Consider the following 25,494-nt stretch of genomic DNA (forward strand, 5'->3'; position numbering starts at 1 on the left):
CGGCATTTGTTACTTTCATTATTTTTATGGATACTCATAAACTTTCGGATAACGAGGAACCAGTTTTCCCTCGTATAGCAACAGCTGTGCTGTGATGCAACTGTTGGCTGGACGGTTTCACAGGCCGCTATAGCTCAGTGGTAGAGCACTGGTCTTGTAAACCAGGGGTCGTGAGTTCAAACCTCACTTCCGGCATTCGTTATTTTCAATATTTTTATGGGTACTCATGATCGTTCGGATATTGAGGAACAATTTTTCTCTCGTATACCGACTGCTGTGCGTTGATGCAACTGTTGGTTGGACGCTTTTATCGGCCGCAATAGCTCAGTGGTAGAGCACTGGTCTCGTAAACCAGGGGTCGTGAGTTCAAACCTCACTGGCGGAATTAGTTCCTTTATTATTTTTATGGTTACTCATGAACGTTCGGATAACGAGGAACTAGTTTTCCCTCGTATAGCGTCAGCTGTGCTTTCATGTAACTGTTGATTGGACGCTGTCACCGGCCGCTATAGCTCAGTGGTAGAGCACTAGTCTCGTAAACCAGGGGTCGTGAGTTCAAACCTCACGGGCGGCATTACTTCTTTTTTATTAATTTTGTTGGTATTGATAAACTTTCGGATAACGAGGAACCAGTTTTCCGTCGTATAGCAACAGCTGTGCTTTGATGCAACTGTTGGCTGGACGCTTTCACAGGCCGCTATAGCTCAGTGGTAGAGCTTTGGTCTTGTAAACCAGGGGCCGTGAGTTCAAACCTCACTGGCGGCATTTGTTATTTTCATTATTTTCATGGGCATTCATGATCGTTCGGATATAGAGGAAAAAGGTTTCTCTCGTATACCGACTGCTGTGCGTTGATGCAACTGTTGGTTGGACGCTTTCATCGGCCGCAATAGCTCAGTGGTAGAGCACTGGTCACGTAAACCAGGGGTCGTGAGTTCAAACCGCACTGGCGGAATTAGTTCCTTAATTATTTTTATGGTTACTCATAAACGTTCGGATAACGAGGAACCAGTTTTCTCTCGTATGGCGACTGCAGTGCTTTGATGCAAATGTTGGTTGGACACTTTCAACGGCCGCTATAGCTCAGTGGTAGAGCACTGGTCGTGTAAACCAGGGGTCGTGAGTTCAAACCTCACTGGCGGCATTAGTTATTTTTATTATTCTTATGGTTACTCATGAACGTTCGGATAACGAGGAACAAGTTTTTTCTTGTATACCAACTGCTGTGCTTTGATGCAACTGTTGGTTGGACACTTTCATCGGCCGCTATAGCTCAGTAGTACAGCACTGGTCTCGTAAACCAGGGGTCGTGAGTTCAAACCTCATTGGTGGCATTTGTTATTTTTATAATTTTATGGGTAGTCATAAACTTTCGGATAACGAGGAACCAGTTTTCCCTCGTATAGCGACAGCTGTGCTTTGATGCAAATGTTGGTTGGACGCTGTCACCGGCCGCTATAGCTCAGTGGTAGAGCATTGGTCTCGTAAACCAGGGGTCGTGAGTTCAAACCTCACTGGCGGCATTAGTTATTTTTATATTTCTTATGGTTACTCAGGAACGTTCGGATAACGAGGAACCAGTTTTCCCTCGTATAGCGTCCGCTGTGCTTTGATGTAACTGTTGGTTGGACGCTGTCACCGGCCGCTATAGCTCAGTGGTAGAGCACTGGTCTTGTAAACCAGGGGTCGTGAGTTCAAACCTCACTGGCGGAATTAGTTCCTTTATTATTTTTATGGGTACTCATAAACGTTCGGATAACTAGGAACCAGTTTTCTCTCGTATGGCGACAGCAGTGCTTTGATGCAAATGTTGGTTGGACACTTTCATCGGCCGCTATAGCTGAGTGGTAGAGCACTGGTCTTGTAAACCAGGGGTCGTGAGTTCAAACCTCACTGGCGGCATTAATTATTTTTATTATTCTTATGGTTACTCATGAACGTTCGGATAACGAGGAACCAGTTTTTTCTCGTATACCAACTGCTGTGCTTTGATGCAACTGTTGGTTGGACACTTTCATCGGCCGCTATAGCTCAGTAGTACAGCACTGGTCTCGTAAACCAGGGGTCGTGAGTTCAAACCTCATTGGTGGCATTTGTTATTTTTATTATTTTATGGGTAGTGATAAACTTTCGGATAACGGGGAACCAGTTTTCCCTCGTATAGCGACAGCTGTGCTTTGATGCAAATGTTGGTTGGACACTTCATCGGCCGCTATAGCTCAGTGGTAGAGCACTGGTCTCGTAAACCAGAGGTCGTGAGTTCAAACCTCACTGGCGGAATTACTTATTTTTATTATTTTTGTTGGTATTCATGAACGTTCGGATAACGAGAAACTAGTTTTCCCTCGTATAGCGACAGCTGTGCTCTGATGTAACTGTTGGTTGGACGCTTTCACCGGCCGCTATAGCTCAGTGGTACAGCACTGGTCTCGTAAAGCAGGCGTCGTGAGTTCTAACCTCACTCTCGGAATTAGTTCTTTTATTATTTTTATGGGTACTCATAAATTTTCGGATAACGAGGAACCAGTTTTCCCTCGTATAGCAACAGCTGTGCTTTGATGCAACTGTTCGCTGGACGGTTTCACAGGCCGCTATATCTCATTGGTAGAGCACTGGTCTCGTAAACCAGGGTTTGTGAGTTCAAGCCTCACTGGCGGCATTAGTTATTTTTATTATTTTTATGGTTATTCATGAACGTTCGGATAACGAGGAACAAGTTTTTTCACGTATACCAACTGCTGTGCTTTGATGCAACTGTTGGTTGGACACTTTCACCGGCCACTATAACTCAGTGGTAGAGCCCTGGTCGCATAAACCAGGGGTCGTGAGTTTAAACCTCCTCACTGACGGCATTATATATTTTTATTGTTTTTATGAGTACTCATGAACGTTCGGATAACGAGGAACCAGTTTTACCTCGTATAGCAACGGCTGTGCTTTGATGCAACTGTTGGTTGGACGCGGTCACCAGCCGCTATAGCTCAGTGGTAGAGCACTGGTCTCGTAAACAAGGGGTCGTGAGTTAAAACCTCACTGGCGGCATTTGTTATTTTCATTTTTATGGATACTCATGAACGTTCGGATAACGAGGAACCAGTTTTCCCTCGTATAGCGACAGCTGTGCTCTGATGTAACTGTTGGTTGGACGCTTTCACCGGCCGCTATAGCTCAGTGGTACAGCACTGGTCTCGTAAACCAGGGGTCGTGAGTTAAAACCTCACTGGCGGCATTTGTTATTTTTATTATTTTTATGGATACTCATAAACTTTCGGATAACGAGGAACCAGTTTTCCCTCGTATAGCAACAGCTGTGCTTTGATGCAACTGTTGGCTGGACGGTTTCACAGGCCGCTATAGCTCAGTAGTACAGCACTGGTCCCGTAAACCAGGGGTTGTGAGTTCAAACCTCATTGGTGGCATTTGTTATTTTTATTATTTTATGGGTAGTCATAAACTTTCGGATAACGAGGAACCAGTTTTCCCTCGTATAGCAACAGCTGTGCTTTGATGCAACTGTTCGCTGGACGGTTTCACAGGCCGCTATATCTCATTGGTAGAGCACTGGTCTCGTAAACCATGGTTTGTGAGTTCAAGCCTCACTGGCGGCATTAGTTATTTTTATTATTTTTATGGTTATTCATGAACGTTCGGATAACGAGGAACAAGTTTTTTCACGTATACCAACTGCTGTGCTTTGATGCAACTGTTGGTTGGACACTTTCACCGGCCACTATAACTCAGTGGTAGAGCCCTGGTCGCATAAACCAGGGGTCGTGAGTTTAAACCTCCTCACTGACGGCATTATATATTTTTATTGTTTTTATGAGTACTCATGAACGTTCGGATAACGAGGAACCAGTTTTACCTCGTATAGCAACGGCTGTGCTTTGATGCAACTGTTGGTTGGACGCGGTCACCAGCCGCTATAGCTCAGTGGTAGAGCACTGGTCGTGTAAACCAGGGGTCGTGAGTTCAAACCTCACTGGCGGCATTAGTTACTTTTATTATTTTTGTTGGTATTCATGAACGTTCGGATAACGAGAAACTAGTTTTCCCTCGTATAGCAACAGCTGTGATTTGATGTGACTGTTGGTTGGACGCTTTCACCGGCCGCTATAGCTCAGTGGTAGAGCACTGGTCTCGTGAACCAGGAGTCGTGAGTTTTAACCTCACTGGCGGCATTAGTTATTTTCATTATTTTTATGGGTACTCATGAACGTTCGGATAACGAGAAACCAGTTTTTCCTCGTATAGCAGCAGCTGTGCTTTGATGCAACTGTTGGCTGGACGGTTTCACAGGCCGCTATAGCTCAGTGGTAGAGCACTGGTCTTGTAAACCAGGGGTCGTGAGTTCAAACCTCACTTCCGGCATTCGTTATTTTCAATATTTTTATGGGTACTCATGATCGTTCGGATATTGAGGAACAATTTTTCTCTCGTATACCGACTGCTGTGCGTTGATGCAACTGTTGGTTGGACGCTTTTATCGGCCGCAATAGCTCAGTGGTAGAGCACTGGTCTCGTAAACCAGGGGTCGTGAGTTCAAACCTCACTGGCGGAATTAGTTCCTTTATTATTTTTATGGTTACTCATGAACGTTCGGATAACGAGGAACTAGTTTTCCCTCGTATAGCGTCAGCTGTGCTTTCATGTAACTGTTGATTGGACGCTGTCACCGGCCGCTATAGCTCAGTGGTAGAGCACTAGTCTCGTAAACCAGGGTTCGTGAGTTCAAACCTCACTGGCGGCATTTGTTATTTTCATTATTTTCATGGGCATTCATGATCGTTCGGATATAGAGGAAAAAGGTTTCTCTCGTATACCGACTGCTGTGCGTTGATGCAACTGTTGGTTGGACGCTTTCATCGGCCGCAATAGCTCAGTGGTAGAGCACTGGTCACGTAAACCAGGGGTCGTGAGTTCAAACCGCACTGGCGGAATTAGTTCCTTAATTATTTTTATGGTTACTCATAAACGTTCGGATAACGAGGAACCAGTTTTCTCTCGTATGGCGACAGCAGTGCTTTGATGCAAATGTTGGTTGGACACTTTCATCGGCCGCTATAGCTCAGTGGTAGAGCACTGGTCGTGTAAACCAGGGGTCGTGAGTTCAAACCTCACTGGCGGCATTAGTTATTTTTATTATTCTTATGGTTACTCATGAACGTTCGGATAACGAGGAACAAGTTTTTTCTTGTATACCAACTGCTGTGCTTTGATGCAACTGTTGGTTGGACACTTTCATCGGCCGCTATAGCTCAGTAGTACAGCACTGGTCTCGTAAACCAGGGGTCGTGAGTTCAAACCTCATTGGTGGCATTTGTTATTTTTATAATTTTATGGGTAGTCATAAACTTTCGGATAACGAGGAACCAGTTTTCCCTCGTATAGCGACAGCTGTGCTTTGATGCAAATGTTGGTTGGACGCTGTCACCGGCCGCTATAGCTCAGTGGTAGAGCTTTGGTCTTGTAAACCAGGGGCCGTGAGTTCAAACCTCACTGGCGGCATTTGTTATTTTCATTATTTTCATGGGCATTCATGATCGTTCGGATATAGAGGAAAAAGGTTTCTCTCGTATACCGACTGCTGTGCGTTGATGCAACTGTTGGTTGGACGCTTTCATCGGCCGCAATAGCTCAGTGGTAGAGCACTGGTCACGTAAACCAGGGGTCGTGAGTTCAAACCGCACTGGCGGAATTAGTTCCTTAATTATTTTTATGGTTACTCATAAACGTTCGGATAACGAGGAACCAGTTTTCTCTCGTATGGCGACAGCAGTGCTTTGATGCAAATGTTGGTTGGACACTTTCATCGGCCGCTATAGCTCAGTGGTAGAGCACTGGTCGTGTAAACCAGGGGTCGTGAGTTCAAACCTCACTGGCGGCATTAGTTATTTTTATTATTCTTATGGTTACTCATGAACGTTCGGATAACGAGGAACAAGTTTTTTCTTGTATACCAACTGCTGTGCTTTGATGCAACTGTTGGTTGGACACTTTCATCGGCCGCTATAGCTCAGTAGTACAGCACTGGTCTCGTAAACCAGGGGTCGTGAGTTCAAACCTCATTGGTGGCATTTGTTATTTTTATAATTTTATGGGTAGTCATAAACTTTCGGATAACGAGGAACCAGTTTTCCCTCGTATAGCGACAGCTGTGCTTTGATGCAAATGTTGGTTGGACGCTGTCACCGGCCGCTATAGCTCAGTGGTAGAGCATTGGTCTCGTAAACCAGGGGTCGTGAGTTCAAACCTCACTGGCGGCATTAGTTATTTTTATATTTCTTATGGTTACTCAGGAACGTTCGGATAACGAGGAACCAGTTTTCCCTCGTATAGCGTCCGCTGTGCTTTGATGTAACTGTTGGTTGGACGCTGTCACCGGCCGCTATAGCTCAGTGGTAGAGCACTGGTCTTGTAAACCAGGGGTTGTGAGTTCAAACCTCACTGGCGGAATTAGTTCCTTTATTATTTTTATGGGTACTCATAAACGTTCGGATAACTAGGAACCAGTTTTCTCTCGTATGGCGACAGCAGTGCTTTGATGCAAATGTTGGTTGGACACTTTCATCGGCCGCTATAGCTGAGTGGTAGAGCACTGGTCTTGTAAACCAGGGGTCGTGAGTTCAAACCTCACTGGCGGCATTAATTATTTTTATTATTCTTATGGTTACTCATGAACGTTCGGATAACGAGGAACCAGTTTTTTCTCGTATACCAACTGCTGTGCTTTGATGCAACTGTTGGTTGGACACTTTCATCGGCCGCTATAGCTCAGTAGTACAGCACTGGTCTCGTAAACCAGGGGTCGTGAGTTCAAACCTCATTGGTGGCATTTGTTATTTTTATTATTTTATGGGTAGTCATAAACTTTCGGATAACGAGGAACCAGTTTTCCCTCGTATAGCGACAGCTGTGCTTTGATGCAAATGTTGGTTGGACACTTCATCGGCCGCTATAGCTCAGTGGTAGAGCACTGGTCTTGTAAACCAGGGGTCGTGAGTTCAAACCTCACTGGCGGCATTCGTTACTTTTATTATTTTTATGGTAACTCATGAACGTTCGGATAACAAGAACTAATTTTTCCTCGTATAGCGTCAGCTGTGCTTTCATGTAACTGTTGGTTGGACGCTGTCACCGGCCGCTATAGCTCAGTGGTAGAGCACTGGTCTCGTAAACCAGAGGTCGTGAGTTCAAACCTCACTGGCGGAATTACTTATTTTTATTATTTTTGTTGGTATTCATGAACGTTCGGATAACGAGAAACTAGTTTTCCCTCGTATAGCGACAGCTGTGCTCTGATGTAACTGTTGGTTGGACGCTTTCACCGGCCGCTATAGCTCAGTGGTACAGCACTGGTCTCGTAAAGCAGGCGTCGTGAGTTCTAACCTCACTCTCGGAATTAGTTCTTTTATTATTTTTATGGGTACTCATAAATTTTCGGATAACGAGGAACCAGTTTTCCCTCGTATAGCAACAGCTGTGCTTTGATGCAACTGTTCGCTGGACGGTTTCACAGGCCGCTATATCTCATTGGTAGAGCACTGGTCTCGTAAACCAGGGTTTGTGAGTTCAAGCCTCACTGGCGGCATTAGTTATTTTTATTATTTTTATGGTTATTCATGAACGTTCGGATAACGAGGAACAAGTTTTTTCTTGTATACCAACTGCTGTGCTTTGATGCAACTGTTGGTTGGACACTTTCACCGGCCACTATAACTCAGTGGTAGAGCCCTGGTCGCATAAACCAGGGGTCGTGAGTTTAAACCTCCTCACTGACGGCATTATATATTTTTATTGTTTTTATGAGTACTCATGAACGTTCGGATAACGAGGAACCAGTTTTACCTCGTATAGCAACGGCTGTGCTTTGATGCAACTGTTTGTTGGACGCTTTCACCGGCCGCTATAGATCAGTGGTAGAGCACTGGTCTTGTAAACCAGGGGTCGTGAGTTCAAACACCACTGGCGGCATTTGTTATTTTCATTATTTTTATGGATACTCATGAACGTACTGATAACGAGAAACCAGTTTTCCCGCGTATAGCGACAGCTGTGCTTTGATGCAACTGTTGGTTGGACGCTTTCATCGGCCGCAATAGCTCAGTGGTAGAGCACTGGTCTCGTAAACCAAAGTCGTGAGTTCAAACCGCACTGGCGGAATTAGTTCCTTTATTATTTTTATGGTTACTCATAAACGTTCGGATAACGAGGAACCAGTTTTCTCTCGTATGGCGACAGCAGTGCTTTGATGCAAATGTTGGTTGGACACTTTCATCGGCCGCTATAGCTCAGTGGTAGAGCACTGGTCGTGTAAACCAGGGGTCGTGAGTTCAAACCTCACTGGCGGCATTAGTTATTTTTATTATTCTTATGGTTACTCATGAACGTTCGGATAACGAGGAACCAGTTTTTTCTTGTATACCAACTGCTGTGCTTTGATGCAACTGTTGGTTGGACACTTTCATCAGCCGCTATAGCTCAGTAGTACAGCACTGGTCTCGTAAACCAGGGGTCGTGAGTTCAAACCTCATTGGTGGCATTTGTTATTTTTATAATTTTATGGGTAGTCATAAACTTTCGGATAACGAGGAACCAGTTTTCCCTCGTATAGCGACAGCTGTGCTTTGATGCAAATGTTGGTTGGACGCTGTCAGCGGCCGCTATAGCTCAGTGGTAGAGCACTGGTCTCGTAAACCAGGGGTCGTGAGTTCAAACCTCACTGGCGGCATTAGTTATTTTTATATTTCTTATGGTTACTCAGGAACGTTCGGATAACGAGGGACCAGTTTTCCCTCGTATAGCGTCCGCTGTGCTTTGATGTAACTGTTGGTTGGACGCTGTCACCGGCCGCTATAGCTCAGTGGTAGAGCACTGGTCTTGTAAACCAGGGGTCGTGAGTTCAAACCTCACGGGCGGAATTAGTTCCTTTATTATTTTTATGGGTACTCATAAACGTTCGGATAACGAGGAACCAGTTTTTTCTCGTATGGTGACAGCAGTGCTTTGATGCAAATGTTGGTTGGGCACTTTCATCGGCCGCTATAGCTGAAGGGTAGAGCACTGGTCTTGTAAACCAGGGGTCGTGAGTTCAAACCTCACTGGCGGCATTAATTATTTTTATTATTCTTATGGTTACTCATGAACGTTCGGATAACGAGGAACCAGTTTTTTCTCGTATACCAACTGCTGTGCTTTGATGCAACTGTTGGTTGGACACTTTCATCGGCCGCTATAGCTCAGTAGTACAGCACTGGTCTCGTAAACCAGGGGTCGTGAGTTCAAACCTCATTGGTGGCATTTGTTATTTTTATTATTTTATGGGTAGTCATAAACTTTCGGATAACGAGGAACCAGTTTTCCCTCGTATAGCGACAGCTGTGCTTTGATGCAACTGTTGGTTGGACGCTTTTATTGGCCGCAATAGCTCAGTGATAGAGCACTGGTCTCGTAAACCAGGGGTCGTGAGTTCAAACCTGACTGGCGGAATTAGTTCTTTTATTATTTTTATGGTTACTCATGAACTTTCGGATAACGAGGAACTAGTTTTCCCTCGTATAGCGTCAGCTGTGCTTTCATGTAACTGTTGATTGGACGCTGTCACCGGCCGCTATAGCTCAGTGGTAGAGCACTGGTCTCGTAAACCAGGGGTCGTGAGTTCAAACCTCACTGGCGGCATTACTTATTTTTATTAATTTTGTTGGTATTGATAAACTTTCGGATAACGAGGAACCAGTTTTCCGTCGTATAGCAACAGCTGTGCTTTGATGCAACTGTTGGCTGGACGCTTTCACAGGCCGCTATAGCTCAGTGGTAGAGCACTGGTCTTGTAAACCAGGGGCCGTGAGTTCAAACCTCACTGGCGGCATTTGTTGTTTTCATTATTTTCATGGGCATTCATGATCGTTCGGATATTGAGGAAAAAGGTTTTCTCTCGTATACCGACGGCTGTGCTTTGATGCAACTGTTGGTTGGACGCTTTCATCGGCCGCAATAGCTCAGTGGTTTGCAACATATTCTTAGTGAGTAAAATTTGGTATATCTTACAAGTCTTACATTGTTCAAGGGTAAACATCCAAAAATTTCACCGTGTGTTCGCTGTCTTTGTGTGGGAATCGTCTTGGGAAAGATCGAGTCGGACCAATTTATTTCTTCGAGTGCGAAATGGAGGACTCGGCTTGTCGCATTTGTTTTTAAGACAGGTAGTCAATCGATTTTGTTTCTTTAGAGACGTCGACAACCCATTCCTTCGCACTGTCTGTCAACTTCGCCTGGGGCAACACTTGCCTAACATGGTTGTATCAACCTGCAGCGTACCTGGTGGTGTTTACGGCTTTCTCCGCGAAGTTGTACTTTCTTGTAGGTTTTTGTCAGTGCGGTTTTCACTTGAATACTTGAGTCAAGTCCGACGAAGAAAGTTGTACAAGGACCTATGTGATGTGTTTTTACCAGTGCCTTTGTATCGGTCCCTTTACAATGTATGCCATGGCCACACTGTACTAAAGCGCGTCAAGGCGATGAAAATATCGTCAGGTGCTAAGAATTTCTTTTTTAAGTTACATACCGGTACGCTGACCGTCAAAACCTGGATGGCTGCAAAGGGGTTTCACGTTCCTTGGGGCACGCATTGCATAATATGCAGAAAGGAGGAGACAATTGAGCATGTATTCATTGACTGCTGGGATGCTATCTTTCTTTGGGACGTGCTCCAGCGCACGATCAAAAAAGACTTCCCCATTGATGCATATGGCATCCGCTATTTGCAAATACAAAGTGACGATGGCACCCCATATGATATGATAATGCTTATGGCTCTTCATAGCATTTGGAAATCCAGGATGGCAGCCATGCACTTTGATGTAGATGCACGAGCACCCACCCAGTACTTCAAAGAGTATATAAGAAATTTTGTGGATGAACAAAAGTTGGAGGAATTCCCCCCAGAATGGTTGCCGCGCGTCGAATTACTATCGACGATAAAAACATTTTAACAGATGCGTGGCCACATCTTTGAGCCACGGTTTTTACAATGTTTTGGATTGTGTTGTGTATCAGTTAATATGTGTATTGTTTACGTGAGCCGAAAACAGGCAATAAAGAAAAAAAAAGCAATAGCTCAGTGGTAGAGCACTGGTCTCGTAAACAAGGGGTCGTGAGTTCAAACCTCACTGGCGGTATTAGTTCCTTTATTATTTTTATGGGTACTCATACACGTTCGGATAACGAGGAACCAGTTTTCTCTCGTATAGCAACAGCTGTGCTTTGATGCAACTGTTGGTTGGACGCTTTCACCAGCCTCAGTGGTAGAGCGCTGGTCTCGTAAACCAGGGGTCGTGAGTTCAAACCTCACTGGCGGGATTAGTTATTTTTATTATTTTTATGATTACTTATGAACGTTCGAATAACGAGGAATCAGTTTTCCCTCGTATAGCGTCAGCTGTGCTTTGATGTTACTGTTGGTTGGACGCTGTCACCGGCCGCTATAGCTCAGTGGTAGAGCACTGGTCTCGTAAACCAGGCTTGGTGAGTTCAAGCCTCACTGGCGGCATTTGTTATTTTCATTATTCTTATGAGTACTCAGGATCGTTCGGATATTGAGGAACAAGTTTTTCACGTATACCAACTGTTGTGCTTTGATGCGACTGTTAATTGGACACTTTCATCGGCCGCTATAGCTCAGTAGTACAGCACTGGTCTCGTAAACCAGGGGTCATGAGTTAGAACCTCACTGGCGGCATTTGTTATTTTCATTCTTTTAATGGATACTCAGAAACGTTCGGATAATGAGGAACCAGTTTTCCCTCGTATGGCGACAGCTGTGCTTTAAAGCAAATGTTGGTTGAACACTTTCATCGGCTGCTATAGCTCAGTGGTAGAGCACTGGTCTCGTAACCAGGGTTGGTGAGTTCAATCCTCACTGGCGGCATTAGTTATTTTTATTATTTTTATGGTTATTCATGAACGTTCGGATAACGAGAAACCAGTTTTCCCGCATATAGCGACAGCTGTGCTTTGATGTAACTGTTGGTTGGACTCTTTCACCGGCCGCTATAGCTCTGTGGTAGAGCACTGGTCTCGTAAACCAGGGGTCGTGAGTTCTAACCTCACTGACGGAATTAGTTCCTTTATTACTTTTATGGGTAGTCATAAACTTTTGGATAACGAGGAACCAGTTTTTCCTCGTATGGCGACAGCTGTGCTTTGATGCAAATGTTGGTTGGACACTTTCATCGGCCGGTATAGCTCAGTGGTAGAGCACTGGTCTTGTAAACCAGGGGTCGTGAGTTTAAACCTCGCTGGCGGCAATAGTTATTTTTATTATTTTTATGGGTACTCATGAACGTTCGGATAACGAGCAAACAGTTTTCCCTCGTATAGCGTCAGCTGTGCTTTGATGTAACTGTTTGTTGGACGCTGTCACCGGCCGCTATAGCTCAGTGGTAGAGCACTGGTCTCGTAAACCAGGGTTGGTGAGTTCAAGCCTCACTGGCGGCATTAGTTATTTTCATTATTTTTATGGTTATTCATGAACGTTCGGATAACGAGAAACCAGTTTTTTCTCGTATAGCAACAGCTGTGATTTGATGTAACTGTTGGTTGGACGCTTTCACCGGCTGCTATAGCTCAGTGGTAGAGCACTGGTCTTGTAAACCAGGGGTCGTGAGTTCAAACCTCACTGGCGGCATTAGTTATTTTTATTATTCTTATGGTTACTCATGAACGTTCGGATAACGAGCAACCAGTTTTCCCTAGTATAGCGTCAGCTGTGCTTTGATGTAACTGTTGGTTGGACGCTGTCACCGGCCGCCTTAGCTCAGTGGTAGAGCACTAGTCTCGTAAACCAGGGGTCGTGAGTTCAAACCTCACTGGCGGCATTAGTTATTTTTATTATTCTTATGGTTACTCATGAACGTTCGGATAACGAGGAACCAGTTTTTTCTTGTATACCAACTGCTGTGCTTTGATGCAACTGTTGGTTGGACACTTTCATCAGCCGCTATAGCTCAGTAGTACAGCACTGGTCTCGTAAACCAGGGGTCGTGAGTTCAAACCTCATTGGTGGCATTTGTTATTTTTATAATTTTATGGGTAGTCATAAACTTTCGGATAACGAGGAACCAGTTTTCCCTCGTATAGCGACAGCTGTGCTTTGATGCAAATGTTGGTTGGACGCTGTCAGCGGCCGCTATAGCTCAGTGGTAGAGCACTGGTCTCGTAAACCAGGGGTCGTGAGTTCAAACCTCACTGGCGGCATTAGTTATTTTTATATTTCTTATGGTTACTCAGGAACGTTCGGATAACGAGGGACCAGTTTTCCCTCGTATAGCGTCCGCTGTGCTTTGATGTAACTGTTGGTTGGACGCTGTCACCGGCCGCTATAGCTCAGTGGTAGAGCACTGGTCTTGTAAACCAGGGGTCGTGAGTTCAAACCTCACGGGCGGAATTAGTTCCTTTATTATTTTTATGGGTACTCATAAACGTTCGGATAACGAGGAACCAGTTTTTTCTCGTATGGTGACAGCAGTGCTTTGATGCAAATGTTGGTTGGACACTTTCATCGGCCGCTATAGCTGAAGGGTAGAGCACTGGTCTTGTAAACCAGGGGTCGTGAGTTCAAACCTCACTGGCGGCATTAATTATTTTTATTATTCTTATGGTTACTCATGAACGTTCGGATAACGAGGAACCAGTTTTTTCTCGTATACCAACTGCTGTGCTTTGATGCAACTGTTGGTTGGACACTTTCATCGGCCGCTATAGCTCAGTAGTACAGCACTGGTCTCGTAAACCAGGGGTCGTGAGTTCAAACCTCATTGGTGGCATTTGTTATTTTTATTATTTTATGGGTAGTCATAAACTTTCGGATAACGAGGAACCAGTTTTCCCTCGTATAGCGACAGCTGTGCTTTGATGCAAATGTTGGTTGGGCACTTCATCGGCCGCTATAGCTCAGTGGTAGAGCACTCGTCTTGTAAACCAGGGGTCGTGAGTTCAAACCTCACTGGCGGCATTCGTTACTTTCATTATTTTTATGGTAACTCATGAACGTTCGGATAACAAGAACTAGTTTTTCCTCGCATAGCGTCAGCTGTGCTTTCATGTAACTGTTGGTTCGAGGCTGTCACCGGCCGCTATAGCTCAGTGGTAGAGCACTGGTCTCGTAAACCAGGGGTCGTGAGTTCAAACCTCACCGGCGGAATTACTTATTTTTATTATTTTTGTTGGTATTCATGAACGTTCGGATACAAGAAACTAGTTTTCCCTCGTATAGCAACAGCTGTGATTTGATGTAACTGTTGGTTGGACGCTGTCACCGGCCGCTATAGCTCAGTGGTAGAGCACTGGTCTCGTAAACCAGGGTTGGTGAGTTCAAGCCTCACTGGCGGCATTAGTTATTTTTATTATTTTTATGGATACTCATGAACGTTCGGATAACGAGGAACCAGTTTTCCCTCGTATAGCGACAGCTGTGCTCTGATGTAACTGTTGGTTGGACGCTTTCACCGGCCGCTATAGCTCAGTGGTACAGCACTGGTCTCGTAAACCAGGGGTCGTGAGTTAGAACCTCACTGGCGGCATTTGTTATTTTCATTATTTTTATGGATACTCATAAACTTTCGGATAACGAGGAACCAGTTTTCCCTCGTATAGCAACAGCTGTGCTTTGATGCAACTGTTGGCTGGACGGTTTCACAGGCCGCTATAGCTCAGTGGTAGAGCACTGGTCTTGTAAACCAGGGGTCGTGAGTTCAAACCTCACTTCCGGCATTTGTTATTTTCATTATTTTTATGGGTACTCATGATCGTTCGGATATTGAGGAACAATTTTTCTCTCGTATACCGACTGCTGTGCGTTGATGCAACTGTTGGTTGGACGCTTTTATCGGCCGCAATAGCTCAGTGATAGAGCACTGGTCTCGTAAACCAGGGGTCGTGAGTTCAAACCTGACTGGCGGAATTAGTTCTTTTATTATTTTTATGGTTACTCATGAACTTTCGGATAACGAGGAACTAGTTTTCCCTCGTATAGCGTCAGCTGTGCTTTCATGTAACTGTTGATTGGACGCTGTCACCGGCCGCTATAGCTCAGTGGTAGAGCACTGGTCTCGTAAACCAGGGGTCGTGAGTTCAAACCTCACTGGCGGCATTACTTATTTTTATTAATTTTGTTGGTATTGATAAACTTTCGGATAACGAGGAACCAGTTTTCCGTCGTATAGCAACAGCTGTGCTTTGATGCAACTGTTGGCTGGACGCTTTCACAGGCCGCTATAGCTCAGTGGTAGAGCACTGGTCTTGTAAACCAGGGGCCGTGAGTTCAAACCTCACTGGCGGCATTTGTTGTTTTCATTATTTTCATGGGCATTCATGATCGTTCGGATATTGAGGAAAAAGGTTTTCTCTCGTATACCGACGGCTGTGCTTTGATGCAACTGTTGGTTGGACGCTTTCATCGGCCGCAATAGCTCAGTGGTTTGCAACATATTCTTAGTGAGTAAAATTTGGTATATCTTACAAGTCTTACATTGTTCAAGGGTAAACATCCAAAAATTTCACCGTGTGTTCGCTGTCTTTGTGTGGGAATCGTCTTGGGAAAGATCGAGTCGGACCAATTTATTTCTTCGAGTGCGAAATGGAGGACTCGGCTTGTCGCATTTGTTTTTAAGACAGGTAGTCAATCGATTTTGTTTCTTTAGAGACGTCGACAACCCATTCCTTCGCACTGTCTGTCAACTTCGCCTGGGGCAACACTTGCCTAACATGGTTGTATCAACCTGCAGCGTACCTGGTGGTGTTTACGGCTTTCTCCGCGAAGTTGTACTTTCTTGTAGGTTTTTGTCAGTGCGGTTTTCACTTGAATACTTGAGTCAAGTCCGACGAAGAAAGTTGTACAAGGACCTATGTGATGTGTTTTTACCAGTGCCTTTGTATCGGTCCCTTTACAATGTATGCCATGGCCACACTGTACTAAAGCGCGTCAAGGCGATGAAAATATCGTCAGGTGCTAAGAATTTCTTTTTTAAATTACATACCGGTACGCTGACCGTCAAAACCTGGATGGCTGCAAAGGGGTTTCACGTTCCTTGGGGCACGCATTGCATAATATGCAGAAAGGAGGAGACAATTGAGCATGTATTCATTGACTGCTGGGATGCTATCTTTCTTTGGGACGTGCTCCAGCGCACGATCAAAAAAGACTTCCCCATTGATGCATATGGCATCCGCTATTTGCAAATACAAAGTGACGATGGCACCCCATATGATATGATAATGCTTATGGCTCTTCATAGCATTTGGAAATCCAGGATGGCAGCCATGCACTTTGATGTAGATGCACGAGCACCCACCCAGTACTTCAAAGAGTATATAAGAAATTTTGTGGATGAACAAAAGTTGGAGGAATTCCCCCCAGAATGGTTGCCGCGCGTCGAATTACTATCGACGATAAAAACATTTTAACAGATGCGTGGCCACATCTTTGAGCCACGGTTTTTACAATGTTTTGGATTGTGTTGTGTATCAGTTAATATGTGTATTGTTTACGTGAGCCGAAAACAGGCAATAAAGAAAAAAAAAAGCAATAGCTCAGTGGTAGAGCACTGGTCTCGTAAACAAGGGGTCGTGAGTTCAAACCTCACTGGCGGTATTAGTTCCTTTATTATTTTTATGGGTACTCATACACGTTCGGATAACGAGGAACCAGTTTTCTCTCGTATAGCAACAGCTGTGCTTTGATGCAACTGTTGGTTGGACGCTTTCACCAGCCTCAGTGGTAGAGCGCTGGTCTCGTAAACCAGGGGTCGTGAGTTCAAACCTCACTGGCGGGATTAGTTATTTTTATTATTTTTATGATTACTTATGAACGTTCGAATAACGAGGAATCAGTTTTCCCTCGTATAGCGTCAGCTGTGCTTTGATGTTACTGTTGGTTGGACGCTGTCACCGGCCGCTATAGCTCAGTGGTAGAGCACTGGTCTCGTAAACCAGGCTTGGTGAGTTCAAGCCTCACTGGCGGCATTTGTTATTTTCATTATTCTTATGAGTACTCAGGATCGTTCGGATATTGAGGAACAAGTTTTTCACGTATACCAACTGTTGTGCTTTGATGCGACTGTTAATTGGACACTTTCATCGGCCGCTATAGCTCAGTAGTACAGCACTGGTCTCGTAAACCAGGGGTCATGAGTTAGAACCTCACTGGCGGCATTTGTTATTTTCATTCTTTTAATGGATACTCAGAAACGTTCGGATAATGAGGAACCAGTTTTCCCTCGTATGGCGACAGCTGTGCTTTAAAGCAAATGTTGGTTGAACACTTTCATCGGCTGCTATAGCTCAGTGGTAGAGCACTGGTCTCGTAACCAGGGTTGGTGAGTTCAAGCCTCACTGGCGGCATTAGTTATTTTTATTATTTTTATGGTTATTCATGAACGTTCGGATAACGAGAAACCAGTTTTCCCGCATATAGCGACAGCTGTGCTTTGATGTAACTGTTGGTTGGACTCTTTCACCGGCCGCTATAGCTCTGTGGTAGAGCACTGGTCTCGTAAACCAGGGGTCGTGAGTTCTAACCTCACTGACGGAATTAGTTCCTTTATTACTTTTATGGGTAGTCATAAACTTTTGGATAACGAGGAACCAGTTTTTCCTCGTATGGCGACAGCTGTGCTTTGATGCAAATGTTGGTTGGACACTTTCATCGGCCGGTATAGCTCAGTGGTAGAGCACTGGTCTTGTAAACCAGGGGTCGTGAGTTTAAACCTCGCTGGCGGCAATAGTTATTTTTATTATTTTTATGGGTACTCATGAACGTTCGGATAACGAGCAAACAGTTTTCCCTCGTATAGCGTCAGCTGTGCTTTGATGTAACTGTTTGTTGGACGCTGTCACCGGCCGCTATAGCTCAGTGGTAGAGCACTGGTCTCGTAAAGCAGTGTTGGTGAGTTCAAGCCTCACTGGCGGCATTTGTTATTTTTATAATTTTATGGGTAGTCATAAACTTTCGGATAACGAGGAACCAGTTTTTTTTCGTATAGCGACAGCTGTGCTTTGATGCAAATGTTGGTTGGACGCTGTCACCGGCCGCTATAGCTCAGTGGTAGAGCACTGGTCTCGTAAACCAGGGGACGTGAGTTCAAACCTCACTGGCGGCATTAGTTATTTTTATATTTCTTATGGTTACTCAGGAACGTTCGGATAACGAGGAACCAGTTTTCCCTCGTATAGCGTCCGCTGTGCTTTGATGTAACTGTTGGTTGGACGCTGTCACCGGCCGCTATAGCTCAGTGGTAGAGCACTGGTCTTGTAAACCAGGGGTCGTGAGTTCAAACCTCACTGGCGGAATTAGTTCCTTTATTATTTTTATGGGTACTCAGAAACGTTCGGATAATGAGGAACCAGTTTTCCCTCGTATGGCGACAGCTGTGCTTTAATGCAAATGTTGGTTGGACACTTTCATCGGCTGCTATAGCTCAGTAGTAGAGCACTGGTCTTGTAAACCAGGGGTCGTGAGTTGAAACCTCACTGGCGTCGTTAGTGATTTTTATTATTTTTATGGTTATTCATGAACGTTCGGATAACGAGAAACCAGTTTTCCCGCATATAGCGACAGCTGTGCTTTGATGTAACTGTTGGTTGGACTCTTTCACCGGCCGCTATAGCTCTGTGGTAGAGCACTGGTCTCGTAAACCAGGGGTCGTGAGTTCTAACCTCACTGACGGAATTAGTTCCTTTATTACTTTTATGGGTAGTCATAAACTTTCGGATAACGAGGAACCAGTTTTTCCTCGTATGGCGACAGCTGTGCTTTGATGCAAATGTTGGTTGGACACTTTCATCGGCCGGTATAGCTCAGTGGTAGAGCACTGGTCTTGTAAACCAGGGGTCGTGAGTTTAAACCTCACTGGCGGCAATAGTTATTTTTATTATTTTTATGGGTACTCATGAACGTTCGGATAACGAGCAAACAGTTTTCCCTCGTATAGCGTCAGCTGTGCTTTGATGTAACTGTTTGTTGGACGCTGTCACCGGCCGCTATAGCTCAGTGGTAGAGCACTGGTCTCGTAAACCAGGGTTGGTGAGTTCAAGCCTCACTGGCGGCATTAGTTATTTTTATTATTTTTATGGTTATTCATGAACGTTCGGATAACGAGAAACCAGTTTTTTCTCGTATAGCAACAGCTGTGATTTGATGTAACTGTTGGTTGGACGCTTTCACCGGCCGCTATAGCTCAGTGGTAGAGCACTGGTCTCGTAAACCAGGGGTCGTGAGTTCAAACCTCACTGGCGGCATTAGTTATTTTTATTATTTTTATGGTTATTCATGAACGTTCGGATAACGAGAAACCAGTTTTCCCGCATATAGCGACAGCTGTGCTTTGATGTAACTGTTGGTTGGACTCTTTCACCGGCCGCTATTGCTCTGTGGTAGAGCACTGGTCTCGTAAACCAGGGGTCGTGAGTTCTAACCTCACTGACGGAATTAGTTCCTTTATTACTTTTATGGGTAGTCATAAACTTTTGGATAACGAGGAACCAGTTTTTCCTCGTATGGCGACAGCTGTGCTTTGATGCAAATGTTGGTTGGACACTTTCATCGGCCGGTATAGCTCAGTGGTAGAGCACTGGTCTTGTAAACCAGGGGTCGTGAGTTTAAACCTCGCTGGCGGCAATAGTTATTTTTATTATTTTTATGGGTACTCATGAACGTTCGGATAACGAGCAAACAGTTTTCCCTCGTATAGCGTCAGCTGTGCTTTGATGTAACTGTTTGTTGGACGCTGTCACCGGCCGCTATAGCTCAGTGGTAGAGCACTGGTCTCGTAAACCAGGGTTGGTGAGTTCAAGCCTCACTGGCGGCATTTGTTATTTTTATAATTTTATGGGTAGTCATAAACTTTCGGATAACGAGCAACCAGTTTTTTTTCGTATAGCGACAGCTGTGCTTTGATGCAAATGTTGGTTGGACGCTGTCACCGGCCGCTATAGCTCAGTGGTAGAGCACTGGTCTCGTAAACCAGGGGACGTGAGTTCAAACCTCACTGGCGGCATTAGTTATTTTTATATTTCTTATGGTTACTCAGGAACGTTCGGATAACGAGGAACCAGTTTTCCCTCGTATAGCGTCCGCTGTGCTTTGATGTAACTGTTGGTTGGACGCTGTCACCGGCCGCTATAGCTCAGTGGTAGAGCACTGGTCTTGTAAACCAGGGGTCGTGAGTTCAAACCTCACCGGCGGAATTAGTTCCTTTATTATTTTTATGGGTACTCAGAAACGTTCGGATAATGAGGAACCAGTTTTCCCTCGTATGGCGACAGCTGTGCTTTAATGCAAATGTTGGTTGGACACTTTCATCGGCAGCTATAGCTCAGTGGTAGAGCACTGGTCTTGTAAACCAGGGGTCGTGAGTTGAAACCTCTCTGGCGTCATTAGTGATTTTTATTATTTTTATGGTTATTCATGAACGTTCGGATAACGAGAAACCAGTTTTCCCGCATATAGCGACAGCTGTGCTTTGATGTAACTGTTGGTTGGACTCTTTCACCGGCCGCTATAGCTCAGTGGTAGAGCACTGGTCTTGTAAACCAGGGGTCGTGAGTTCAAACCTCACTGGCGGAATTAGTTCCTTTATTATTTTTATGGGTACTCAGAAACGTTCGGATAATGAGGAACCAGTTTTCCCTCGTATGGCGACAGCTGTGCTTTAATGCAAATGTTGGTTGGACACTTTCATCGGCTGCTATAGCTCAGTAGTAGAGCACTGGTCTTGTAAACCTGGGGTCGTGAGTTGAAACCTCACTGGCGTCGTTAGTGATTTTTATTATTTTTATGGTTATTCATGAACGTTCGGATAACGAGAAACCAGTTTTCCCGCATATAGCGACAGCTGTGCTTTGATGTAACTGTTGGTTGGACTCTTTCACCGGCCGCTATAGCTCTGTGGTAGAGCACTGGTCTCGTAAACCAGGGGTCGTGAGTTCTAACCTCACTGACGGAATTAGTTCCTTTATTACTTTTATGGGTAGTCATAAACTTTCGGATAACGAGGAACCAGTTTTTCCTCGTATGGCGACAGCTGTGCTTTGATGCAAATGTTGGTTGGACACTTTCATCGGCCGGTATAGCTCAGTGGTAGAGCACTGGTCTTGTAAACCAGGGGTCGTGAGTTTAAACCTCACTGGCGGCAATAGTTATTTTTATTATTTTTATGGGTACTCATGAACGTTCGGATAACGAGCAAACAGTTTTCCCTCGTATAGCGTCAGCTGTGCTTTGATGTAACTGTTTGTTGGACGCTGTCACCGGCCGCTATAGCTCAGTGGTAGAGCACTGGTCTCGTAAACCAGGGTTGGTGAGTTCAAGCCTCACTGGCGGCATTAGTTATTTTTATTATTTTTATGGTTATTCATGAACGTTCGGATAACGAGAAACCAGTTTTTTCTCGTATAGCAACAGCTGTGATTTGATGTAACTGTTGGTTGGACGCTTTCACCGGCCGCTATAGCTCAGTGGTAGAGCACTGGTCTCGTAAACCAGGGGTCGTGAGTTCAAACCTCACTGGCGGCATTAGTTATTTTTATTATTTTTATGGTTATTCATGAACGTTCGGATAACGAGAAACCAGTTTTCCCGCATATAGCGACAGCTGTGCTTTGATGTAACTGTTGGTTGGACTCTTTCACCGGCCGCTATTGCTCTGTGGTAGAGCACTGGTCTCGTAAACCAGGGGTCGTGAGTTCTAACCTCACTGACGGAATTAGTTCCTTTATTACTTTTATGGGTAGTCATAAACTTTTGGATAACGAGGAACCAGTTTTTCCTCGTATGGCGACAGCTGTGCTTTGATGCAAATGTTGGTTGGACACTTTCATCGGCCGGTATAGCTCAGTGGTAGAGCACTGGTCTTGTAAACCAGGGGTCGTGAGTTTAAACCTCGCTGGCGGCAATAGTTATTTTTATTATTTTTATGGGTACTCATGAACGTTCGGATAACGAGCAAACAGTTTTCCCTCGTATAGCGTCAGCTGTGCTTTGATGTAACTGTTTGTTGGACGCTGTCACCGGCCGCTATAGCTCAGTGGTAGAGCACTGGTCTCGTAAACCAGGGTTGGTGAGTTCAAGCCTCACTGGCGGCATTTGTTATTTTTATAATTTTATGGGTAGTCATAAACTTTCGGATAACGAGCAACCAGTTTTTTTTCGTATAGCGACAGCTGTGCTTTGATGCAAATGTTGGTTGGACGCTGTCACCGGCCGCTATAGCTCAGTGGTAGAGCACTGGTCTCGTAAACCAGGGGACGTGAGTTCAAACCTCACTGGCGGCATTAGTTATTTTTATATTTCTTATGGTTACTCAGGAACGTTCGGATAACGAGGAACCAGTTTTCCCTCGTATAGCGTCCGCTGTGCTTTGATGTAACTGTTGGTTGGACGCTGTCACCGGCCGCTATAGCTCAGTGGTAGAGCACTGGTCTTGTAAACCAGGGGTCGTGAGTTCAAACCTCACCGGCGGAATTAGTTCCTTTATTATTTTTATGGGTACTCAGAAACGTTCGGATAATGAGGAACCAGTTTTCCCTCGTATGGCGACAGCTGTGCTTTAATGCAAATGTTGGTTGGACACTTTCATCGGCAGCTATAGCTCAGTGGTAGAGCACTGGTCTTGTAAACCAGGGGTCGTGAGTTGAAACCTCTCTGGCGTCATTAGTGATTTTTATTATTTTTATGGTTATTCATGAACGTTCGGATAACGAGAAACCAGTTTTCCCGCATATAGCGACAGCTGTGCTTTGATGTAACTGTTGGTTGGACTCTTTCACCGGCCGCTATAGCTCAGTGGTAGAGCACTGGTCTTGTAAACCAGGGGTCGTGAGTTCAAACCTCACTGGCGGAATTAGTTCCTTTATTATTTTTATGGGTACTCAGAAACGTTCGGATAATGAGGAACCAGTTTTCCCTCGTATGGCGACAGCTGTGCTTTAATGCAAATGTTGGTTGGACACTTTCATCGGCTGCTATAGCTCAGTAGTAGAGCACTGGTCTTGTAAACCTGGGGTCGTGAGTTGAAACCTCACTGGCGTCGTTAGTGATTTTTATTATTTTTATGGTTATTCATGAACGTTCGGATAACGAGAAACCAGTTTTCCCGCATATAGCGACAGCTGTGCTTTGATGTAACTGTTGGTTGGACTCTTTCACCGGCCGCTATAGCTCTGTGGTAGAGCACTGGTCTCGTAAACCAGGGGTCGTGAGTTCTAACCTCACTGACGGAATTAGTTCCTTTATTACTTTTATGGGTAGTCATAAACTTTCGGATAACGAGGAACCAGTTTTTCCTCGTATGGCGACAGCTGTGCTTTGATGCAAATGTTGGTTGGACACTTTCATCGGCCGGTATAGCTCAGTGGTAGAGCACTGGTCTTGTAAACCAGGGGTCGTGAGTTTAAACCTCACTGGCGGCAATAGTTATTTTTATTATTTTTATGGGTACTCATGAACGTTCGGATAACGAGCAAACAGTTTTCCCTCGTATAGCGTCAGCTGTGCTTTGATGTAACTGTTTGTTGGACGCTGTCACCGGCCGCTATAGCTCAGTGGTAGAGCACTGGTCTCGTAAACCAGGGTTGGTGAGTTCAAGCCTCACTGGCGGCATTAGTTATTTTTATTATTTTTATGGTTATTCATGAACGTTCGGATAACGAGAAACCAGTTTTTTCTCGTATAGCAACAGCTGTGATTTGATGTAACTGTTGGTTGGACGCTTTCACCGGCCGCTATAGCTCAGTGGTAGAGCACTGGTCTCGTAAACCAGGGGTCGTGAGTTCAAACCTCACTGGCGGCATTAGTTATTTTTATTATTCTTATGGTTACTCATGAACGTTCGGATAACGAGCAACCAGTTTTCCCTAGTATAGCGTCAGCTGTGCTTTGATGTAACTGTTGGTTGGACGCTGTCACCGGCCGCCTTAGCTCAGTGGTAGAGCACTAGTCTCGTAAACCAGGGGTCGTGAGTTCAAACCTCACTGGCGGCATTAGTTCCTTTATTATTTTTATGGTTACTCATGAACGTTCGGATAACGAGGAACCAGTTTTTTCTCGTATACCAACTGCTGTGCTTTGATGCAACTTTTGGTTCGACACTTTCACCGGCCGCTATGCTCAGTGGTAGAGCACTGGTCTCGTAAACCAGGGGTCGTGAGTTCAAACCTCACTGGCGGCATTAGTTATTTTTATTATTTTTATGGTTATTCATGAACGTTCGGATAACGAGAAACCAGTTTTCCCGCATATAGCGACAGCTGTGCTTTGATGTAACTGTTGGTTGGACTCTTTCACCGGCCGCTATAGCTCTGTGGTAGAGCACTGGTCTCGTAAACCAGGGGTCGTGAGTTCTAACCTCACTGACGGAATTAGTTCCTTTATTACTTTTATGGGTAGTCATAAACTTTTGGATAACGAGGAACCAGTTTTTCCTCGTATGGCGACAGCTGTGCTTTGATGCAAATGTTGGTTGGACACTTTCATCGGCCGGTATAGCTCAGTGGTAGAGCACTGGTCTTGTAAACCAGGGGTCGTGAGTTTAAACCTCGCTGGCGGCAATAGTTATTTTTATTATTTTTATGGGTACTCATGAACGTTCGGATAACGAGCAAACAGTTTTCCCTCGTATAGCGTCAGCTGTGCTTTGATGTAACTGTTTGTTGGACGCTGTCACCGGCCGCTATAGCTCAGTGGTAGAGCACTGGTCTCGTAAACCAGGGTTGGTGAGTTCAAGCCTCACTGGCGGCATTTGTTATTTTTATAATTTTATGGGTAGTCATAAACTTTCGGATAACGAGCAACCAGTTTTTTTTCGTATAGCGACAGCTGTGCTTTGATGCAAATGTTGGTTGGACGCTGTCACCGGCCGCTATAGCTCAGTGGTAGAGCACTGGTCTCGTAAACCAGGGGACGTGAGTTCAAACCTCACTGGCGGCATTAGTTATTTTTATATTTCTTATGGTTACTCAGGAACGTTCGGATAACGAGGAACCAGTTTTCCCTCGTATAGCGTCCGCTGTGCTTTGATGTAACTGTTGGTTGGACGCTGTCACCGGCCGCTATAGCTCAGTGGTAGAGCACTGGTCTTGTAAACCAGGGGTCGTGAGTTCAAACCTCACTGGCGGAATTAGTTCCTTTATTATTTTTATGGGTACTCAGAAACGTTCGGATAATGAGGAACCAGTTTTCCCTCGTATGGCGACAGCTGTGCTTTAATGCAAATGTTGGTTGGACACTTTCATCGGCAGCTATAGCTCAGTGGTAGAGCACTGGTCTTGTAAACCAGGGGTCGTGAGTTGAAACCTCTCTGGCGTCATTAGTGATTTTTATTATTTTTATGGTTATTCATGAACGTTCGGATAACGAGAAACCAGTTTTCCCGCATATAGCGACAGCTGTGCTTTGATGTAACTGTTGGTTGGACTCTTTCACCGGCCGCTATAGCTCTGTGG

At 44.9% G+C, this 25,494-nt stretch overlaps 78 non-coding genes across 78 annotated transcripts; all 78 read left to right on the forward strand.

Moving 5' to 3' along the window:
* The first annotated feature begins 123 nt into the window (after positions 1-123).
* TRNAT-UGU (transfer RNA threonine (anticodon UGU)) lies at positions 124-195 on the forward strand. Its single transcript has one exon. It is a non-coding gene; the product is annotated as a tRNA-Thr (tRNA).
* Positions 196-313: 118 nt separating this feature from the next.
* Positions 314-385, forward strand: TRNAT-CGU (transfer RNA threonine (anticodon CGU)). Its single transcript has one exon. It is a non-coding gene; the product is annotated as a tRNA-Thr (tRNA).
* A 117-nt stretch (positions 386-502) lies between these two features.
* TRNAT-CGU (transfer RNA threonine (anticodon CGU)) lies at positions 503-574 on the forward strand. Its single transcript has one exon. It is a non-coding gene; the product is annotated as a tRNA-Thr (tRNA).
* Positions 575-693: 119 nt separating this feature from the next.
* Positions 694-765, forward strand: TRNAT-UGU (transfer RNA threonine (anticodon UGU)). Its single transcript has one exon. It is a non-coding gene; the product is annotated as a tRNA-Thr (tRNA).
* A 307-nt stretch (positions 766-1,072) lies between these two features.
* TRNAT-UGU (transfer RNA threonine (anticodon UGU)) lies at positions 1,073-1,144 on the forward strand. The gene has a single exon. It is a non-coding gene; the product is annotated as a tRNA-Thr (tRNA).
* Positions 1,145-1,451: 307 nt separating this feature from the next.
* TRNAT-CGU (transfer RNA threonine (anticodon CGU)) lies at positions 1,452-1,523 on the forward strand. The gene has a single exon. It is a non-coding gene; the product is annotated as a tRNA-Thr (tRNA).
* A 118-nt stretch (positions 1,524-1,641) lies between these two features.
* On the forward strand, positions 1,642-1,713 carry TRNAT-UGU (transfer RNA threonine (anticodon UGU)). The gene has a single exon. It is a non-coding gene; the product is annotated as a tRNA-Thr (tRNA).
* Positions 1,714-1,830: 117 nt separating this feature from the next.
* TRNAT-UGU (transfer RNA threonine (anticodon UGU)) lies at positions 1,831-1,902 on the forward strand. The gene has a single exon. It is a non-coding gene; the product is annotated as a tRNA-Thr (tRNA).
* Positions 1,903-2,208: 306 nt separating this feature from the next.
* Positions 2,209-2,280, forward strand: TRNAT-CGU (transfer RNA threonine (anticodon CGU)). Its single transcript has one exon. It is a non-coding gene; the product is annotated as a tRNA-Thr (tRNA).
* A 690-nt stretch (positions 2,281-2,970) lies between these two features.
* On the forward strand, positions 2,971-3,042 carry TRNAT-CGU (transfer RNA threonine (anticodon CGU)). The gene has a single exon. It is a non-coding gene; the product is annotated as a tRNA-Thr (tRNA).
* A 115-nt stretch (positions 3,043-3,157) lies between these two features.
* TRNAT-CGU (transfer RNA threonine (anticodon CGU)) lies at positions 3,158-3,229 on the forward strand. The gene has a single exon. It is a non-coding gene; the product is annotated as a tRNA-Thr (tRNA).
* A 690-nt stretch (positions 3,230-3,919) lies between these two features.
* TRNAT-UGU (transfer RNA threonine (anticodon UGU)) lies at positions 3,920-3,991 on the forward strand. The gene has a single exon. It is a non-coding gene; the product is annotated as a tRNA-Thr (tRNA).
* Positions 3,992-4,299: 308 nt separating this feature from the next.
* TRNAT-UGU (transfer RNA threonine (anticodon UGU)) lies at positions 4,300-4,371 on the forward strand. Its single transcript has one exon. It is a non-coding gene; the product is annotated as a tRNA-Thr (tRNA).
* A 118-nt stretch (positions 4,372-4,489) lies between these two features.
* TRNAT-CGU (transfer RNA threonine (anticodon CGU)) lies at positions 4,490-4,561 on the forward strand. The gene has a single exon. It is a non-coding gene; the product is annotated as a tRNA-Thr (tRNA).
* A 117-nt stretch (positions 4,562-4,678) lies between these two features.
* Positions 4,679-4,750, forward strand: TRNAT-CGU (transfer RNA threonine (anticodon CGU)). Its single transcript has one exon. It is a non-coding gene; the product is annotated as a tRNA-Thr (tRNA).
* Positions 4,751-5,057: 307 nt separating this feature from the next.
* Positions 5,058-5,129, forward strand: TRNAT-UGU (transfer RNA threonine (anticodon UGU)). Its single transcript has one exon. It is a non-coding gene; the product is annotated as a tRNA-Thr (tRNA).
* A 307-nt stretch (positions 5,130-5,436) lies between these two features.
* On the forward strand, positions 5,437-5,508 carry TRNAT-UGU (transfer RNA threonine (anticodon UGU)). Its single transcript has one exon. It is a non-coding gene; the product is annotated as a tRNA-Thr (tRNA).
* A 307-nt stretch (positions 5,509-5,815) lies between these two features.
* On the forward strand, positions 5,816-5,887 carry TRNAT-UGU (transfer RNA threonine (anticodon UGU)). The gene has a single exon. It is a non-coding gene; the product is annotated as a tRNA-Thr (tRNA).
* Positions 5,888-6,194: 307 nt separating this feature from the next.
* On the forward strand, positions 6,195-6,266 carry TRNAT-CGU (transfer RNA threonine (anticodon CGU)). Its single transcript has one exon. It is a non-coding gene; the product is annotated as a tRNA-Thr (tRNA).
* Positions 6,267-6,384: 118 nt separating this feature from the next.
* On the forward strand, positions 6,385-6,456 carry TRNAT-UGU (transfer RNA threonine (anticodon UGU)). The gene has a single exon. It is a non-coding gene; the product is annotated as a tRNA-Thr (tRNA).
* Positions 6,457-6,573: 117 nt separating this feature from the next.
* TRNAT-UGU (transfer RNA threonine (anticodon UGU)) lies at positions 6,574-6,645 on the forward strand. Its single transcript has one exon. It is a non-coding gene; the product is annotated as a tRNA-Thr (tRNA).
* Positions 6,646-6,951: 306 nt separating this feature from the next.
* TRNAT-UGU (transfer RNA threonine (anticodon UGU)) lies at positions 6,952-7,023 on the forward strand. The gene has a single exon. It is a non-coding gene; the product is annotated as a tRNA-Thr (tRNA).
* Positions 7,024-7,140: 117 nt separating this feature from the next.
* Positions 7,141-7,212, forward strand: TRNAT-CGU (transfer RNA threonine (anticodon CGU)). The gene has a single exon. It is a non-coding gene; the product is annotated as a tRNA-Thr (tRNA).
* A 690-nt stretch (positions 7,213-7,902) lies between these two features.
* Positions 7,903-7,974, forward strand: TRNAT-UGU (transfer RNA threonine (anticodon UGU)). Its single transcript has one exon. It is a non-coding gene; the product is annotated as a tRNA-Thr (tRNA).
* A 306-nt stretch (positions 7,975-8,280) lies between these two features.
* Positions 8,281-8,352, forward strand: TRNAT-UGU (transfer RNA threonine (anticodon UGU)). Its single transcript has one exon. It is a non-coding gene; the product is annotated as a tRNA-Thr (tRNA).
* Positions 8,353-8,659: 307 nt separating this feature from the next.
* Positions 8,660-8,731, forward strand: TRNAT-CGU (transfer RNA threonine (anticodon CGU)). Its single transcript has one exon. It is a non-coding gene; the product is annotated as a tRNA-Thr (tRNA).
* A 118-nt stretch (positions 8,732-8,849) lies between these two features.
* On the forward strand, positions 8,850-8,921 carry TRNAT-UGU (transfer RNA threonine (anticodon UGU)). Its single transcript has one exon. It is a non-coding gene; the product is annotated as a tRNA-Thr (tRNA).
* Positions 8,922-9,038: 117 nt separating this feature from the next.
* TRNAT-UGU (transfer RNA threonine (anticodon UGU)) lies at positions 9,039-9,110 on the forward strand. The gene has a single exon. It is a non-coding gene; the product is annotated as a tRNA-Thr (tRNA).
* A 496-nt stretch (positions 9,111-9,606) lies between these two features.
* TRNAT-CGU (transfer RNA threonine (anticodon CGU)) lies at positions 9,607-9,678 on the forward strand. The gene has a single exon. It is a non-coding gene; the product is annotated as a tRNA-Thr (tRNA).
* Positions 9,679-9,796: 118 nt separating this feature from the next.
* On the forward strand, positions 9,797-9,868 carry TRNAT-UGU (transfer RNA threonine (anticodon UGU)). Its single transcript has one exon. It is a non-coding gene; the product is annotated as a tRNA-Thr (tRNA).
* A 1,608-nt stretch (positions 9,869-11,476) lies between these two features.
* Positions 11,477-11,548, forward strand: TRNAT-CGU (transfer RNA threonine (anticodon CGU)). The gene has a single exon. It is a non-coding gene; the product is annotated as a tRNA-Thr (tRNA).
* Positions 11,549-12,233: 685 nt separating this feature from the next.
* On the forward strand, positions 12,234-12,305 carry TRNAT-UGU (transfer RNA threonine (anticodon UGU)). The gene has a single exon. It is a non-coding gene; the product is annotated as a tRNA-Thr (tRNA).
* A 118-nt stretch (positions 12,306-12,423) lies between these two features.
* On the forward strand, positions 12,424-12,495 carry TRNAT-CGU (transfer RNA threonine (anticodon CGU)). The gene has a single exon. It is a non-coding gene; the product is annotated as a tRNA-Thr (tRNA).
* A 118-nt stretch (positions 12,496-12,613) lies between these two features.
* TRNAT-UGU (transfer RNA threonine (anticodon UGU)) lies at positions 12,614-12,685 on the forward strand. The gene has a single exon. It is a non-coding gene; the product is annotated as a tRNA-Thr (tRNA).
* Positions 12,686-12,803: 118 nt separating this feature from the next.
* Positions 12,804-12,875, forward strand: TRNAT-CGU (transfer RNA threonine (anticodon CGU)). Its single transcript has one exon. It is a non-coding gene; the product is annotated as a tRNA-Thr (tRNA).
* A 307-nt stretch (positions 12,876-13,182) lies between these two features.
* TRNAT-CGU (transfer RNA threonine (anticodon CGU)) lies at positions 13,183-13,254 on the forward strand. Its single transcript has one exon. It is a non-coding gene; the product is annotated as a tRNA-Thr (tRNA).
* A 118-nt stretch (positions 13,255-13,372) lies between these two features.
* TRNAT-UGU (transfer RNA threonine (anticodon UGU)) lies at positions 13,373-13,444 on the forward strand. Its single transcript has one exon. It is a non-coding gene; the product is annotated as a tRNA-Thr (tRNA).
* A 117-nt stretch (positions 13,445-13,561) lies between these two features.
* Positions 13,562-13,633, forward strand: TRNAT-UGU (transfer RNA threonine (anticodon UGU)). Its single transcript has one exon. It is a non-coding gene; the product is annotated as a tRNA-Thr (tRNA).
* A 306-nt stretch (positions 13,634-13,939) lies between these two features.
* Positions 13,940-14,011, forward strand: TRNAT-UGU (transfer RNA threonine (anticodon UGU)). Its single transcript has one exon. It is a non-coding gene; the product is annotated as a tRNA-Thr (tRNA).
* A 117-nt stretch (positions 14,012-14,128) lies between these two features.
* TRNAT-CGU (transfer RNA threonine (anticodon CGU)) lies at positions 14,129-14,200 on the forward strand. Its single transcript has one exon. It is a non-coding gene; the product is annotated as a tRNA-Thr (tRNA).
* Positions 14,201-14,317: 117 nt separating this feature from the next.
* Positions 14,318-14,389, forward strand: TRNAT-CGU (transfer RNA threonine (anticodon CGU)). The gene has a single exon. It is a non-coding gene; the product is annotated as a tRNA-Thr (tRNA).
* Positions 14,390-14,507: 118 nt separating this feature from the next.
* Positions 14,508-14,579, forward strand: TRNAT-CGU (transfer RNA threonine (anticodon CGU)). Its single transcript has one exon. It is a non-coding gene; the product is annotated as a tRNA-Thr (tRNA).
* Positions 14,580-14,697: 118 nt separating this feature from the next.
* Positions 14,698-14,769, forward strand: TRNAT-UGU (transfer RNA threonine (anticodon UGU)). Its single transcript has one exon. It is a non-coding gene; the product is annotated as a tRNA-Thr (tRNA).
* Positions 14,770-15,076: 307 nt separating this feature from the next.
* TRNAT-CGU (transfer RNA threonine (anticodon CGU)) lies at positions 15,077-15,148 on the forward strand. The gene has a single exon. It is a non-coding gene; the product is annotated as a tRNA-Thr (tRNA).
* Positions 15,149-15,266: 118 nt separating this feature from the next.
* On the forward strand, positions 15,267-15,338 carry TRNAT-UGU (transfer RNA threonine (anticodon UGU)). The gene has a single exon. It is a non-coding gene; the product is annotated as a tRNA-Thr (tRNA).
* A 1,609-nt stretch (positions 15,339-16,947) lies between these two features.
* TRNAT-CGU (transfer RNA threonine (anticodon CGU)) lies at positions 16,948-17,019 on the forward strand. Its single transcript has one exon. It is a non-coding gene; the product is annotated as a tRNA-Thr (tRNA).
* Positions 17,020-17,704: 685 nt separating this feature from the next.
* On the forward strand, positions 17,705-17,776 carry TRNAT-UGU (transfer RNA threonine (anticodon UGU)). Its single transcript has one exon. It is a non-coding gene; the product is annotated as a tRNA-Thr (tRNA).
* Positions 17,777-18,083: 307 nt separating this feature from the next.
* TRNAT-CGU (transfer RNA threonine (anticodon CGU)) lies at positions 18,084-18,155 on the forward strand. The gene has a single exon. It is a non-coding gene; the product is annotated as a tRNA-Thr (tRNA).
* A 118-nt stretch (positions 18,156-18,273) lies between these two features.
* TRNAT-UGU (transfer RNA threonine (anticodon UGU)) lies at positions 18,274-18,345 on the forward strand. Its single transcript has one exon. It is a non-coding gene; the product is annotated as a tRNA-Thr (tRNA).
* Positions 18,346-18,461: 116 nt separating this feature from the next.
* On the forward strand, positions 18,462-18,534 carry TRNAT-UGU (transfer RNA threonine (anticodon UGU)). The gene has a single exon. It is a non-coding gene; the product is annotated as a tRNA-Thr (tRNA).
* A 307-nt stretch (positions 18,535-18,841) lies between these two features.
* Positions 18,842-18,913, forward strand: TRNAT-UGU (transfer RNA threonine (anticodon UGU)). The gene has a single exon. It is a non-coding gene; the product is annotated as a tRNA-Thr (tRNA).
* A 118-nt stretch (positions 18,914-19,031) lies between these two features.
* TRNAT-CGU (transfer RNA threonine (anticodon CGU)) lies at positions 19,032-19,103 on the forward strand. The gene has a single exon. It is a non-coding gene; the product is annotated as a tRNA-Thr (tRNA).
* Positions 19,104-19,221: 118 nt separating this feature from the next.
* On the forward strand, positions 19,222-19,293 carry TRNAT-CGU (transfer RNA threonine (anticodon CGU)). Its single transcript has one exon. It is a non-coding gene; the product is annotated as a tRNA-Thr (tRNA).
* A 307-nt stretch (positions 19,294-19,600) lies between these two features.
* TRNAT-UGU (transfer RNA threonine (anticodon UGU)) lies at positions 19,601-19,672 on the forward strand. Its single transcript has one exon. It is a non-coding gene; the product is annotated as a tRNA-Thr (tRNA).
* A 118-nt stretch (positions 19,673-19,790) lies between these two features.
* TRNAT-CGU (transfer RNA threonine (anticodon CGU)) lies at positions 19,791-19,862 on the forward strand. Its single transcript has one exon. It is a non-coding gene; the product is annotated as a tRNA-Thr (tRNA).
* A 117-nt stretch (positions 19,863-19,979) lies between these two features.
* On the forward strand, positions 19,980-20,051 carry TRNAT-CGU (transfer RNA threonine (anticodon CGU)). The gene has a single exon. It is a non-coding gene; the product is annotated as a tRNA-Thr (tRNA).
* Positions 20,052-20,169: 118 nt separating this feature from the next.
* TRNAT-UGU (transfer RNA threonine (anticodon UGU)) lies at positions 20,170-20,241 on the forward strand. The gene has a single exon. It is a non-coding gene; the product is annotated as a tRNA-Thr (tRNA).
* A 116-nt stretch (positions 20,242-20,357) lies between these two features.
* Positions 20,358-20,430, forward strand: TRNAT-UGU (transfer RNA threonine (anticodon UGU)). Its single transcript has one exon. It is a non-coding gene; the product is annotated as a tRNA-Thr (tRNA).
* A 118-nt stretch (positions 20,431-20,548) lies between these two features.
* Positions 20,549-20,620, forward strand: TRNAT-UGU (transfer RNA threonine (anticodon UGU)). Its single transcript has one exon. It is a non-coding gene; the product is annotated as a tRNA-Thr (tRNA).
* Positions 20,621-21,116: 496 nt separating this feature from the next.
* Positions 21,117-21,188, forward strand: TRNAT-UGU (transfer RNA threonine (anticodon UGU)). The gene has a single exon. It is a non-coding gene; the product is annotated as a tRNA-Thr (tRNA).
* A 118-nt stretch (positions 21,189-21,306) lies between these two features.
* On the forward strand, positions 21,307-21,378 carry TRNAT-CGU (transfer RNA threonine (anticodon CGU)). The gene has a single exon. It is a non-coding gene; the product is annotated as a tRNA-Thr (tRNA).
* A 118-nt stretch (positions 21,379-21,496) lies between these two features.
* Positions 21,497-21,568, forward strand: TRNAT-CGU (transfer RNA threonine (anticodon CGU)). The gene has a single exon. It is a non-coding gene; the product is annotated as a tRNA-Thr (tRNA).
* Positions 21,569-21,875: 307 nt separating this feature from the next.
* On the forward strand, positions 21,876-21,947 carry TRNAT-UGU (transfer RNA threonine (anticodon UGU)). Its single transcript has one exon. It is a non-coding gene; the product is annotated as a tRNA-Thr (tRNA).
* Positions 21,948-22,065: 118 nt separating this feature from the next.
* TRNAT-CGU (transfer RNA threonine (anticodon CGU)) lies at positions 22,066-22,137 on the forward strand. The gene has a single exon. It is a non-coding gene; the product is annotated as a tRNA-Thr (tRNA).
* A 117-nt stretch (positions 22,138-22,254) lies between these two features.
* TRNAT-CGU (transfer RNA threonine (anticodon CGU)) lies at positions 22,255-22,326 on the forward strand. The gene has a single exon. It is a non-coding gene; the product is annotated as a tRNA-Thr (tRNA).
* Positions 22,327-22,444: 118 nt separating this feature from the next.
* On the forward strand, positions 22,445-22,516 carry TRNAT-UGU (transfer RNA threonine (anticodon UGU)). The gene has a single exon. It is a non-coding gene; the product is annotated as a tRNA-Thr (tRNA).
* Positions 22,517-22,632: 116 nt separating this feature from the next.
* On the forward strand, positions 22,633-22,705 carry TRNAT-UGU (transfer RNA threonine (anticodon UGU)). The gene has a single exon. It is a non-coding gene; the product is annotated as a tRNA-Thr (tRNA).
* Positions 22,706-22,823: 118 nt separating this feature from the next.
* On the forward strand, positions 22,824-22,895 carry TRNAT-UGU (transfer RNA threonine (anticodon UGU)). The gene has a single exon. It is a non-coding gene; the product is annotated as a tRNA-Thr (tRNA).
* Positions 22,896-23,391: 496 nt separating this feature from the next.
* TRNAT-UGU (transfer RNA threonine (anticodon UGU)) lies at positions 23,392-23,463 on the forward strand. Its single transcript has one exon. It is a non-coding gene; the product is annotated as a tRNA-Thr (tRNA).
* A 118-nt stretch (positions 23,464-23,581) lies between these two features.
* TRNAT-CGU (transfer RNA threonine (anticodon CGU)) lies at positions 23,582-23,653 on the forward strand. Its single transcript has one exon. It is a non-coding gene; the product is annotated as a tRNA-Thr (tRNA).
* A 118-nt stretch (positions 23,654-23,771) lies between these two features.
* Positions 23,772-23,843, forward strand: TRNAT-CGU (transfer RNA threonine (anticodon CGU)). Its single transcript has one exon. It is a non-coding gene; the product is annotated as a tRNA-Thr (tRNA).
* A 118-nt stretch (positions 23,844-23,961) lies between these two features.
* Positions 23,962-24,033, forward strand: TRNAT-CGU (transfer RNA threonine (anticodon CGU)). The gene has a single exon. It is a non-coding gene; the product is annotated as a tRNA-Thr (tRNA).
* Positions 24,034-24,150: 117 nt separating this feature from the next.
* On the forward strand, positions 24,151-24,221 carry TRNAT-CGU (transfer RNA threonine (anticodon CGU)). Its single transcript has one exon. It is a non-coding gene; the product is annotated as a tRNA-Thr (tRNA).
* A 307-nt stretch (positions 24,222-24,528) lies between these two features.
* TRNAT-UGU (transfer RNA threonine (anticodon UGU)) lies at positions 24,529-24,600 on the forward strand. Its single transcript has one exon. It is a non-coding gene; the product is annotated as a tRNA-Thr (tRNA).
* Positions 24,601-24,718: 118 nt separating this feature from the next.
* On the forward strand, positions 24,719-24,790 carry TRNAT-CGU (transfer RNA threonine (anticodon CGU)). The gene has a single exon. It is a non-coding gene; the product is annotated as a tRNA-Thr (tRNA).
* Positions 24,791-24,907: 117 nt separating this feature from the next.
* Positions 24,908-24,979, forward strand: TRNAT-CGU (transfer RNA threonine (anticodon CGU)). The gene has a single exon. It is a non-coding gene; the product is annotated as a tRNA-Thr (tRNA).
* A 118-nt stretch (positions 24,980-25,097) lies between these two features.
* On the forward strand, positions 25,098-25,169 carry TRNAT-UGU (transfer RNA threonine (anticodon UGU)). The gene has a single exon. It is a non-coding gene; the product is annotated as a tRNA-Thr (tRNA).
* A 116-nt stretch (positions 25,170-25,285) lies between these two features.
* Positions 25,286-25,358, forward strand: TRNAT-UGU (transfer RNA threonine (anticodon UGU)). The gene has a single exon. It is a non-coding gene; the product is annotated as a tRNA-Thr (tRNA).
* The last annotated feature ends 136 nt before the right edge of the window (positions 25,359-25,494 follow it).

This window comes from Rhipicephalus microplus, chromosome 4 (genome assembly GCF_043290135.1).
Source record: "Rhipicephalus microplus isolate Deutch F79 chromosome 4, USDA_Rmic, whole genome shotgun sequence".
Taxonomy (NCBI): Eukaryota; Metazoa; Arthropoda; class Arachnida; order Ixodida; family Ixodidae; genus Rhipicephalus; species Rhipicephalus microplus.